General features: G+C 40.4%; 1 protein-coding gene and 2 pseudogenes across 1 annotated transcript in view; 2 read left to right on the top strand and 1 right to left on the bottom strand.

Moving 5' to 3' along the window:
• Positions 1–238: 238 nt before the first annotated feature.
• On the bottom strand, positions 239–1198 carry LOC121101960 (annotated as a pseudogene).
• The window catches only part of ZFYVE9 (zinc finger FYVE-type containing 9), a 172125-nt gene continuing 159730 nt past the window's right edge, over positions 484–12878 (top strand). Inside the window, exon 1 of the mRNA XM_040627308.1 lies at positions 484–796. The gene's annotated coding sequence lies outside the window, so the exon portion shown is untranslated. The remainder of the gene's footprint in view (positions 797–12878) is intronic.
• LOC121102093 lies at positions 7799–9640 on the top strand (annotated as a pseudogene).

Genomic DNA, 12878 nt, shown 5'->3' with positions numbered 1-12878 from the left:
GGTCAAAGACAATTCATCTGTTTTGGGAGAGGATTTTGTGTATATGGAAAAAATGCTGGTTCTGGGTCACTCTTCTTACACCCAGACACACTGAAAGGCTTAGAAGGGATCCCTCTCGAATCATGAGAGATGAAAACGAGCAGATTCTCTCACCTCCTCCTCTCAGGTGAACGTCCGAGTGACAGAAACGTTCACGTATCTTCTGGAGAGAAGGAAAAGGTGCAAAGGCGCTCACGGCCTAGGGCTGGGGGTGGGGCGAGCACCCGCCACGATCGGCGGGGATCGAGGGGCTTCCGCCTCCCCCGAGGCATTGTCGGGGGGGGGCCGCGGGCCGAGGGCAACGTAGCTAGCGCCGGGTCCCCGCCATCCCCAGGCCGCGCTCCCCCGCGTTCCCCGCCGCTCGTGCAGGGCCGGCCGCCGCAGTCCCGGCGCCGTAGCCGGGCGTGGGGTCCAGGGGGCGCTGTGGCCCAGCGGCGCCGGCGGCAGGAGCGGCCACGGCGACGCTGGAGGCTTCGCTGAGGATCCCCGCCTGCAGCACCTCGGTCGTCCCGCCGCAGCCTTGCGCCCCCGGCCCGGTTCAGCGGCGCTCCTCCGGGAACCGCGTGGCTGCGGCGGCCCGTGAGCCCGATGAGGCTCGGCGGGCGCTGGGCCTCAGTAGTAGCGGCGACCACAGTCCCTTCAGGAGCGGGAGGCTTCGCGGCGGCGCCTGGGGCCGCGCCGGTGCCCTCCGGAGGAGGCTGTCGGCTCAGGGACGACCCCCCCGGCCATGCTGTGGCGGCGGCGGCCGCTGCTCGAGGTGAGTGAGACGCGGCGCGGTCCCGGGCTCGCTGGCCTTCCGCCGCCGGGAAGGGCCCCTGGCAGCAGCCCTCGGGCCGGGCGGACGGGGCGTCCTGCTGCTGCGGCCGCCTCCCCCACCCCGCGGCTCTGGGCCCTCAACCCTTCTTCTCCGCGTCCCCTGGGAGGCGGGAGGCGCGTGGGGGGCGACTAGGCCCCGCGCCGCCGGGAAGCCCTCGCCCTGGCCTCGGTTCCGGCGCGACCGGGTGTGTGGAGCGGGGGTGTTGGCGGGGGCACTGGCACCCTTCAGGTTGGCCCCGGGCCCGGGCCGAGCGCAGCCTCTTACCCCGGGCCCGGCACGTACATCCCGGAGGGAGGCAGAGGACGCCTGTTTGCAAACAGCCTTGGCTTTTCCGCGCCCCATACCGAGTCCCGCAGAGTCCCGGGGGGAGGGGCGGGAGGGCTGGTGAGAACTGGAGTGCGGAAAGTGCGGGGCCCTGAGAGCCCCCAGTACTCCCCAGTGTCATTCACGGATCTGACTGGTTTGAAAACAACCGTTTGCGCTTTATTTGAGCTGAAATTTCATCACCTGCCAGTGGCTCATCCCTGCCGTTTTCTATGACATTACATTTTGCCTCGAAGAGTGGTCTGCCTTGGAGAAAAGCCCCATCCTAGCTTTGCGCCAAGTTTCCTACATAAATGCTCACGATTATATATATATATAATATTTTTACAATGGTCTTTCCCCTTTCTCCTTAATAAGATAGTGTAAATATTTTAATGCCTCAGTTCTTGGTACAAAAATGTTCCACCTAAATAGATCTACAGAACGGATGACAAGAGGATTTTAAAAAGTCGTGCTAACTATACTAAAACACAGATACCTAATGGAAATGGGACATAGTCTAAATTTTAGAGGTTAAGTGATTTGTTCTGGTATTAATGGGAAAAAAAGGTAATGATTACAGTTTGATACCTTAAGTCAGGTATTTAGGTGTTCATGGTTTTATGACAAATGTGGTTACAGGTTATTCTTGTTTTCCTGTTATGTATGTGAAGGTTGTAGGATTAATAAGTACTCTAAAACCTTATAATCGTGAATAAAATAAATATGCTTACTGTAGAAAATTTGAAAAGTACAGAAGGTACTTTGTCAACTCAATAAATATTTAATAGCGAGGGAAAAGTCACACATAATTTTATAATTAGTACATTTTAATGGTCATTTAAAGTTTTTAATGGGCTCGCACTATTGGTGATTTAAAAATTATTGATTCATGATTAATTATTATTCAGATTATTATGATTTAATTATTATTTCTGTTAGGTTCAGAGTTAACTGTTCCCTTTTACTGTTTAACATCCAGTCATTTGCATAAGACTTATAAAAATGTTTTACTAAATTACATTGTGGTCATAGCTGAATTCATCAAGTTAAACAGAATAACGTGGGAACTACCTACAAGACCTCTGACTTACCTCCTGTGTAGCATGGGAATCTCCTGAGGTTTAGGGAGGTTTGGTGTAGTAAACATTTTTGAGGACTTATCCTGTTAGATACAGTAGCCTTGGATTGTTTTTGTAAGATTTTGCTTAAATATTTATAAGTGTAAAAAAATTGCTTGATTAAGAAAAATTAGGGGGGAGTAGATTAAGTTTCAGAAGTCTAGATCAGTTCTTCTCAATTTGTCTCTGAAGGCTACCGTCATTAGAATCAGCTGAGACTGCTTATTAAAATATGCCGATTCCTGGTAACTCAGAATTTCTAGGGATAATGGTGGCCCAAGGATCTTTATTTTTATCAAGCTCCCTGATTCTTAGTCCTACTGAAGTTTGAGAATCACCAATATAATAAGTTAAAAGTTAACTAACCTTGTCGAACTTAATGACAGTGTCTGTTTTCTAGCAAAGCTATCAATCTTAAATGACAATACAATCATTTCTCATAGGAACAGATAATGGTGTTACAATCTTAGAAAGAAAGAGGATATTTCAAGAGATAGCTGATTCAATTAACATATATTGAGAGCCTTTTCTGGTAGCTGTGGTGTTATAGCTGTCCACTTACCTTGCACTTAATCTCTCCTTGGACTTCGAAGTCATTGTCTATAAAATGTAGATAGATACTACACTTACCTTGCAAGGCTTTCAGAGTTAATTCATCTGAAAAAGTTTCTGTAATTTGTAAAAGATCTTTTTAAAATTTTAACTATTAATATTAAGTGTCAGGTCCTGTGTTTGGTGTTCTAGGAAACACAAAAATGGCCGTGGTCTCTGCTAGCAACTAGCCAACTGTGGAAGCATAACATGTTTAACTCTTACAAGGCACAGCGTCAGATAAGAGTTGTAATTGAGTAGAACATGCTGGATCTCTCCTTAAGGCTTCTAATGTTTAATCCAGTAGCTTGCCCTTTAAGAATATTAGCAATTTTTATATGTGGTCATTCCCTTCTTTTCCAATTGTTGATTCTGTGTTTTATTCTGTAAGGAGAAAGTTGTATATGTTGCCTGGTAAGCAATAGTTGTATATTAACTCCCTTAGAAAGACAAATGAATGAAGATGATCCCATTTCCTCTTCTGTTGCTAAGCTACCAGTGTTCATCCCATTCAGTAAACTTTTATTTGGCACCTGTTATGTGCTGGCCACAGATGAGTTGCAAGGCACAAATCTTGTTTAAAAGATAATTGCCTGGATTTTAACTTAAATTCTTATGTTCCTAAACCGGGGGTGGGGGGGAGGGGGGGGGAGGAGAGTGATGGGGGGTGTATGTGTGTGTGTGTTTTATGGTCAGTAATTGCATGATGTGGTGGAGAGTATGGAGTCTGATGTGGGCAGGAATCCGTATTACAACTCCTAGAACGATATGACATTTAGATCCTGAGTTGCTTCTTATGTAGTAATAATTGGAGTAATAGTTCCCATCACAAAGAAGTAGAACTGGTTCCATGAGATAAAAATAATAAAAAGCAATTAGCTCAGGATCTGTCTCTTAGAAGGTGCCCAATAAATGTTCACATCCATTCCTCCTTTTGGGAAAAACAAAAACAAAAATTAGGGTTTAGAATTTCTATGTGACTTAAAACATGGTAGCTTAAATTTTTTGAGAGACTGAGTCTACTTTTAGAATTCTTAAAAATTTTTGATAGAAGACGATTTTGATCATAATTATTATACATATTTCCCATTTAATTTTTACTTAATAAATGAGCTGTTCTCTATGTATAGGGTACACTTATTACATTGTTAGAATTTTATTTTCCATTACTCATTTTCAGACTTCTACCTGATTTATTATTTTGCTTGCATGTACCTGACTTGCATTGTATAGAGCAACATTCTTAGTGTATAATAATCAACAAAAGATAAGTAGTTGCAGTTATTGAATAGAAATAGTTCATATATGTAGTTTTCAAAAACGATATCAATTTATTAAATTTACATTATTTAAAAACTGAAGGGTTTTCAAAACAGACTTTTCCTTACAAACTATCGATTAGATCTAGATTTTTATAACCTGTCAGATATGGGATTCAGTCTTATAACCTAGAGGACCCTGGACAAATTTCCTATCCCCTGTAAGCCTCAATTATTCTTCTATAAAATGAAGCTGTTAATACCCATTTTATAGGATTATTATGATTAAATGATATAATGTATAAATCAGAGCTGCAATTCAGTCCCATGAGTTCTGGTAAATCATTGTTACCGTCAAAGTGGAAAATATACTTCTCGTTTACTTCTGTTTGAAAGAACTTGTAAGATCGTTATTAATACAGTTTACAACTAAGAAATAAAATCAGTTTGATTAATTTTGAACTATTAGAGATTGCTAAATTAAGGAGAAACCAAGGTATCAATACAGTTAATATTTTAATGGTGTAGTTAGTGGAATGCTTTATGCTTTATAAATAAATGTTATTTAATAAAACACTTCAAAAATGCTATTTATAAAATGTTTCCTATTTTACAGATTAAGTGGTACTTAAATTTTTTTTATATTTCTTATTTTACAAATTAAGTGGTACTTAAAATATATTTCTTTTAATTATTATAAATAGGCCATTTATAGAATTTGAACTGTTGGAAAAATGAGAACAGTATATAATGTTTTATACTTACGAAATGTTTCTTGACAGCATTTAATAAGATAAGGTAAAGATGAGGAAATCTCTTTGGACACATTGAAATCAAGAAAAAGTTACTGGGTTCTTATTAGGCAAGGGAAAAGGAGAACTTAATGTGTGTTGATGGTTATCTTGAGGCATTTGGGATTTTATACTAGAGAACTAATTTTTTTCCTATAAATTATCTTTTAGTTGAAAATCCTTACATTTGTCTAAATAAGCTTAAAAAATGCTTTTGTGGCTCTAGACTTTGGACTATAATAGTTTCTTTAGTTGATCAGTCTGTGGTGATTTATCATCGTTTCTCTTTTCTGATTGTTTATGGTAATGTACCCTTAAGGATATGTGACTTAATATCTATGATGGTAGTTCCTTTGCATTTTTTAAAAAATCAGAAGGAGTAAATCCATGCTCTAGGTTTTATAGACTAATTAAACTTAAATGAAAATTTAGTATCTTTTGAGGGAAGGAATCTTAGGAAATAAGACCTAAGGAAATGGTAAAATGAGTCTAGAATTTTTCATTAATTAGGAAAAGTTTGGGTATATTCAGTCCTGGGTTCTCCTGGCTGTTTGAAATAATATTAACTTTAGAGAGATAATATTAACTTTAAGATGTGAAGTGAAGAACACATGTATTTCAGTTACATTTAAAATATTAGGTAAGGCTCTTTTTTTTAAATAACAGCTTTATTGAGATGCAGTTCAGATACCATACAGTTAATCCGTTTAAAGTGTACAGTTCAATGCTATTAGGATGCTCAGAATTATGCAGGTATCATCACCATCTAATTTTAGATGCTTTCATCACTCCAAAAAAAAATCTACTCCCTGTTTCCTCCCAATCTACCCAGCCCTCGGCAACCACTAATGTGCTTTCTGTCCTATATGGATTTACCTATCTGTTCTGGACATTTCATATAAATGAAATCATAGGATATGTGACTGGTTTCTTTCTTTTAGCATGATGTTTTCAGAGTTTGTCAATGTTGTAGCATGTATCAGTACTTTCTTTCTTTATACTGCCAAATGATATTCCATTGTATGGATATACCACATTTTATTTATCCCTTTGTCAGTTTTGGTTATTTTTTTCTTTTTGGCTGTTATGAATAATATTGCTATGAACATTTAGTGTATACATGTTTTCCTTTGTTTTGGGTACATACCTAGTGTTATATTGCCAGGGTCAAAAGGTAACTCTTTGTTCAAATCTTTTCGAGGACCGGCACCATTTTACATTCCCACTGGCAGTGTAGGAGGGTTCCAGTTTTCCGCACATCCTCACCAACCCTTGTTATTTTCCGTCTTTTTGATTAGAGCCATCCTAGTGGGTGTGAAGTGGTAAGGTAAGGCTCTATTTGAGGATTTAACTTTCATTTACAGTCCTTAGAAGCTTTTACTTGCAGATAAATTGCCAGATTTTTTGATGATAAGGAGTCTTTTTTCGTCTTGCGGATAAAAGCTGTGAACTTTCTAGTTTCCTGTTTAGTAAACAGTGAACTCGACAGAACTAGTTAACCACTTTGGGTGGTAATGGGGATAGTGGTATGGGGATTTCCAACTGAAAGGTTGTCTTCTAAGAATATTTCTTAACAAAAGCCAATTGTAAAGGTTAGGTTTAGTTTTCCTTTAACTGCTAAAACATTTCTTAAAAGATAAAGTCCAATGCATATTTACCCATTAATATTTCCAAGAAGTGAGGTCTGACAGATTTTAAGGATTGCCATTACCTCTCCATGATAATGTAATTCTGTATAAATACAGTTGAGTCATTGTTCTTTATTCTTTTTCCCCCCAAGGATTTTAAGTAATCTCTACACCCAATGTGGGCCTCAGACTTAAAACCCCAAGTTTAAGAGTCGCATGCACCTGGGACTGAGCCAGCCAGGCGCCCCTATTCTTTATTATTATACACGGTATAATCTGCTATTGTTTGTTCCCATTAGGATATTAAAGCTTTTCTGTGAGGTTTTGTAGGACACAGTTTAAAGTCAGCAATAACGACTTGCTAATATTTCTAAAGTTTTTTTCAATCTAGTTAGGAAATACTGTAGGGAACTATTGTTTGAGCAAACAAAGTGCAAGTTTTGAACCTTCGTTGTACATACGGTGGATCACCCACAGTATTTTCCCACCTGAGTAGGATCACTTTTAGGTCTTTCAACAGAGTGAGCTAAAAGGTCTCACTGGTTTGTTATACAGTCTTTTTAGTTGTTTTGAATGTCATAATTTCTATAGAAAATTACAAAAAACAATAGTTCTGGAGCCTTTTGAACTAGGATTAATGAAGAGGTATGCATTTCTGTTTGTAATACGGTAATATGGTTTTTTTTTAAGGTTTTTTTTTTTTAATAAGATATTATTTTTAAGTAATCTCTGCACCCAAGGTGGGGCTCAAGCTCACAACCCTAAGATCAAGAGTTGCATTCTCTACCGACTAAGTCAGCAGGTGCCCCTGTAATATGGTTCTTTAACCTCTTATGGTTACAGTTTGGAAGTTAATCTGCCAGAGTTTGTTTTATTAGAATGAAGAAAGAGTAAATGGTATATGTTTTTGTTACTATATCTAAGCAGAACGTCAGCTCTCTCAAAATTCTCTTTACTAAAATAAAGAGCAAGCAGTTTAAAAATTTTGTGGAAACATTGTCAGGGTTTATGTAAATTTTAGTCTCCATTTTTCATTTTCAGTTGAACAGGAGAACCCTTAAAAAGTAATTGAAGCAAAACGCTGCCAGTTTGAGAAAAACCTTAAAACTTAGGAATACATGATCTAGACCTTTTGTTTTTGTATTTTTTTTTTAACTTTATTTGAGAGAGAAAGAGACAGTGAACCTGAAGGGGTGGTTGGGAGGGTGGGGAGATGGAGGGGGTAGAGGGAGAGGGAGAAGCAGACTCCCCTCTGAGCAGGGAGCCAGACACTGGCTGGATCCTAGGGCCCTGGGATTATGACCTGAGCTGCTGAAGGCAGACGCTTAACTGACTGAGCCACCCAGGCACACCTGTTTTTGTTTTTAATTTAGTAGGTGAAGTAAACTATTTTTCAGATTATTGTGAGGTCATTCTTGGAAGGTTCTGCTCAATGTCTAAAAAAGAAGGTTGAGCTCTGGGAGGAAGATGCTGTTGCAGCTACAGCTCTGGGCGTCCCACTCCTGCTCCTGACTCACCACTGTTCACTCACTCTCGCCAAGGAACAAGTCCATCAGGAAGCTACACTCCCGCCATAGCCATGGCTTTTAAAGACACGGGGAAGGCACCCGTGGAACCAGAGGTGGTGATTCATCCCATTAGAACTAATCAGCCATAACCTAAGGTATTTGGAGAAGGTATGTGCTGACTTGATCAGAGGTTCAAAGGAAAAGAATCTCAGAGTGAAAGGACCAGTTCTGATGCCCACCAAGACTCTGAGAATCACTACAAGAAAAACTTCCTTGTGGTGTTTTAAGATTTGGGATTGTTTTCAGATGAGGATCTACAAGTGACTCATTGATCTGCACAGTCTTTGTGAGGTTGTTAAACATATTACTTTCATCAGTATTGAGCCAAGAGTCAATGTTGAAGTCACTATTGCAGATACTTGTCAGCCTTTTTAGTAAATTATCAGTTGTTAAAAATAAATAAAAAGCAAGGTTTAGATTCTTTAATCTGGCGTAGCCCTTCTTGATTTGGTTCCAGCATCAGCGTGCCTCACTCCCTGTTTCTGCGTGCCCCACTATCCAGTCCTTTAAAGAGTCCAGGTTTGGGGTACCTGGGTGGCTTAGTCCGTTAAGCACCAGACTCTTGATCTCAGCTCAGGTCTTGATATCAGGGTCATGAGTTCAAGCCCTGCACTGGGCTTCATGCTGGGCATGGAGCCTCCCCCCCCAAAAAAAGAGAGATTTCAGGTTTATGGAATTTTCCTTGATTTCTTTTACCTTGTATTATTTGTGTAATATAAGAATTTTGACCACTGTGTGCTATTTTTCTGGTAGATGTTTCACATATGTTATTTCTAATTCTTAAAATGACCCTATAATATTCATAGTGTCATGCACGTTTTATAGCTAAGGGAACTGTGGCGTGGAGATTTTTATTGACTTCCCTAAGCCCCCATCCATGATTCAAACCATATATCTCTGACTACAAAGTCTACACTCTTTTTCATCATGTGAACCTCTCCATGTGTTTTGTATTTGTTTTATCTTAAGATATTCCAGGGGTGTCTGGGTGGCTCAGTTGGTTAAGTGTCCGACTTGATTTCGGCTCAGGTCATGATCTTAGGGTCCCGAGATCTAGTCCTGAGTTGGGCCTGTGCTCAGCGGGGGTCTGCTTGGGGTTCTCACTCTCCTTCTGCCCCTCTCCCTGCCTCTTTCTCTCTCCCTCTAAAAAAAATAATTTAAAAAAACCACCCAGATATTGCGTAGTGCTTTAGGAAGTATTCATATTAGGAGAGCTCAACTTTAGTTGGTTGACTTTGGTGCTATTTGCCTTTGAAGTATATTACCGGCACGTAGCATTTTATATGAGAAAAAGATGTGGATTGCCTGGGTGGCTCAGTTGGCTTGGGGTCTGACTCTTGGTTTCGCCTCCAGTGGTGATCTTGGGGTCCTGGCATTGAGCGCTGCATGGGATTCTCTCTCTTCCTCTCCTGCCCCTCTTCTGTGCTCTTTCTCTCTCTCAAAAAAAAGAAAAGAAAAGAAAAGGATGTGCATGTATTTTGGCAATTTCAGCTTTCATGTATGTATTTTTGAAATAGGTAAATGACTGCTTTGCTATTATTAGAAAAATATAACTGATCTCCCGGTTTCATTTCTCTGATCTGAAAATGAGTGGTGGACTAGATATTAATGCCCCTTCCACATTTAATATTCTATTCAGATTTCCAAAGAACTGAATGAAAAGATAGATGGCATATGGACAGCTCCAGACAATGGTGATAGTATCATTAATGAAGAAAGAGAATAGGCAGCAATGGGTTGAGGAAGATAGGAGAATTAGGAACAGGGGATTATAATTTACATAGAAATTTCCCCTGTAATAAGTAAAGAGAATATGTTTCTAAATAAAAACGCAGAAACTCTGGGAATTAGCTGGATGAGTAGTTTTAACTGATGCCTCTTCCCTCCCTGCCTCTTCCCTCCCTACCTGTTACCTCCATTCTTCTGTCCTTTGTTGTGATAGTGTATATGCATTTGAGAAAAAGGCATCTGGAGCTGTGTTATATGAAAATAACCAGGTCATCAGTGGCACACTTGAAATAAAGCTTTTGTGTTGCTCATAAAGTGAGAATTCAGTAATTGAAATGTGAACCCATTATTGTAGATCTTTAGAGAGTTTGTTGTTAAAGCAAAGAAGGGCATGTTTTGCATTAAAAAAGGATGAAATACATTTTAGTGACAAAACTTTATACAGCTTTTCTATCCTCAAGGTATTAGAGATGCTTATTTTGACATAAAGATAGGTGATGTTTTGACTAGTTGGAAAATTGTTAACCAGCTAGAAAATTGTCATTCTTTTCCTGGTTAGCTTCTGGAGACCTTGATCAGTGAATTTTGACTAAATCATCTTAGGCCGGGAGCAAGAAGTGTTTTTTAGTCAAATAAGTTTGGGTTTTTCAGTATACTATATCCCTCAGATAGAGATTTATAAATACACTTTAGTGTTTTAAAAATTGAGGAGTAAAAGTAAAGAAAATGGTGTAACTTTGTTTAGCAGTATATTACCCAGTTTATTGGCTGGGGACCCCTTTATTCCACATAATACTTAGTACATCTTTTACTGATTTAGGTGAACTTTTATCTGTTTTATAAAGCCTCTCACAATATCCATGACTGTTTCAACCCTCAGGTGATAGGCCCTCATTACTTCCTGAAGCATCTCTTCTGTTGTCCGTTACTGATAATTATTAGAAAAAATTCTTTCATATTTAGCCAGATGCTGTTTTTCTTTAATATCTGTCCTTTTGTTGTTTTGCTTCCTAAGATTACTTAAAGTAAATAATTACTCTTATCTGAATATCCAAAGATGCCTTGGTTAGCGTAGTGATTAAAAGCTCAGGCTTTAGAATCAGACTACCTGGATTCAGATTTTAGTTCTACTGCTTTTACTGTGTGATCTTGGGTGAGTTAGTTAACTTCTCTGTGCCCCAGTTTTCTCATCTGTGAGATGGGAATAGCAGTAATACCTTAGTGAGTTAAACGATTCATAAAAGAGCAAATTACGTAGTGTGTTGGTTTGGTCCCTTGGGAAGCAGATATTGAGATGGAGTTAGTAGTGCGAGAGATTTAATGGGGAGTAGATAATGCAGTGAAAGGAAAGGGAGTGCAAGCTGAACTGACCTACAAGAGCCTCAATCTTCAGGTAATATACTTCAGATTAAAAAAACAACAGCAAAACTCAGCCAGTCCAACAGGGAGCTCCAGAGCAAATATTACCTGTTAGAGGAGTTTTGCATTAGGAAGAAATGGCCAGATTCTAGTATATCCACCATGTTTAGTTACTGGCTAGGAGCTGCCCCAGAAGGGTCTGGCCTCAACTGGAAAGCCAAGATGAGCAGCTGGAGGCTGTTAACTGTCTCCTTGCACCTGAATGCAAGTTGATTTTTTTTTTCTTTTCTTTATTTTTATAAACTCAGGGCTTGAACTCGTGACCCTGAGATCAAGACCTGAGCTGAGATCAAGAGTTGGATGCTTAACCAACTGAGCCACCCAGACACCTTCCTCCTCCTCCCCCTCCTCCTCCTCCTCCTTCTTCTTTTTTATGCAAGTTTTTTCTTGAAGGGAGATCCAAGTAATTGCCACAGTCCATTTCTTGCGTTGCAGGATCTAGGTCTCCAAACATTTTCTTACAGCAGTTATTGCAGGGTTCCATGGACTTCTCTCTCTCTCTCTCCCTTTTTTAATATTTTATTTTTAAAGTAATCTCTATACCCACGTGGGGCTCGAACTCACAGCTCTGAGATCAAGAATGAGCCCCACCGAATGAGCCAGCCAGTCACCCTGGACTTCTCTTCTTGATGGGAAACTTCACAGAAGTGGGTTAGTGAGACAGGCTTCAGCCCCCATTTGTGTAGCTGGGGGCTACAGTGGTTCTTATTGTCTCCTCCACTATTCATCTAAATTCCCCTTGCCATTAGCTATCATTTCTGTTGGTCTGGGGGAGGGGGTTACCTAGTGATATGACCCACCCCTCATTTTTGAAAGGTATCTGAGAACCATACTCTTCTCAGGCTGGAGTGGTTGCATTTGTCCACTCGCAGTCACAATTTGGCAGGGGAGTATCAGATGGTACCCAGATGGATCATCTGAGTTCCACATACACTCTTTGTTGCTCCTGTTATATAACAGCAGACCTACTTTCTTCTGAGGATGAGGGTTAATTTTCCCTGCCAGGATGGTGATTCCTATTCTTGCCTCTTGATGCAGGGACACAGAGTCCCAAATGCACTGGCTACAGCTACAACTTAAAGCTCGGTATGATCCTTGACATGTCTCCTGGCAAAAGTATGCCCAGGATCTCTAACTCTGGAGCCCAGCATTGTACAGATGGAAAGCACAAAGTCCTCCAGTGGATCATTGGGAATGTTTGGTAAGTGAAGGCCGTTTCTGCTTCTACCTTTTGGTTCTCAGACCTATGTGTTATCCTACTGGGAGCATAGCTCTGAATCAGTGCATATACTGTGTCCTACAGGATAGCACACTATTCTTGTCTCTGAGCTGGTATATCAGCTGTGTCTTCAGTAGGCCATTTCAATACTCCGTAAGGCTGGATGATTTTGTATGGTGTTGTTATGTGATAAGACCACTGGAACCCATGGTTATGGGCCCACTGTCACAATTCCTTCGTTGTGAAGTGTTTCCCTTGGTTGGATGCTATGTTATATGGGATTCCATGTCTGTAGGTCAGATATTCTATAAGCGCTTCACTAGTGGCATGGCTGGGGCTCTATGGACAGGAAAGGAAAACCCATACATGGAATAAGTATCTGTTAAATGCCTGTG

This window comes from Ursus maritimus, unplaced genomic scaffold (genome assembly GCF_017311325.1).
Source record: "Ursus maritimus isolate PB19 unplaced genomic scaffold, ASM1731132v1 scaffold_12, whole genome shotgun sequence".
NCBI classification, from domain to species: Eukaryota; Metazoa; Chordata; class Mammalia; order Carnivora; family Ursidae; genus Ursus; species Ursus maritimus.
The sequence above is the reverse complement of the archived record's forward strand: the minus strand, read 5'-3'. Positions and strand labels throughout refer to the sequence as shown.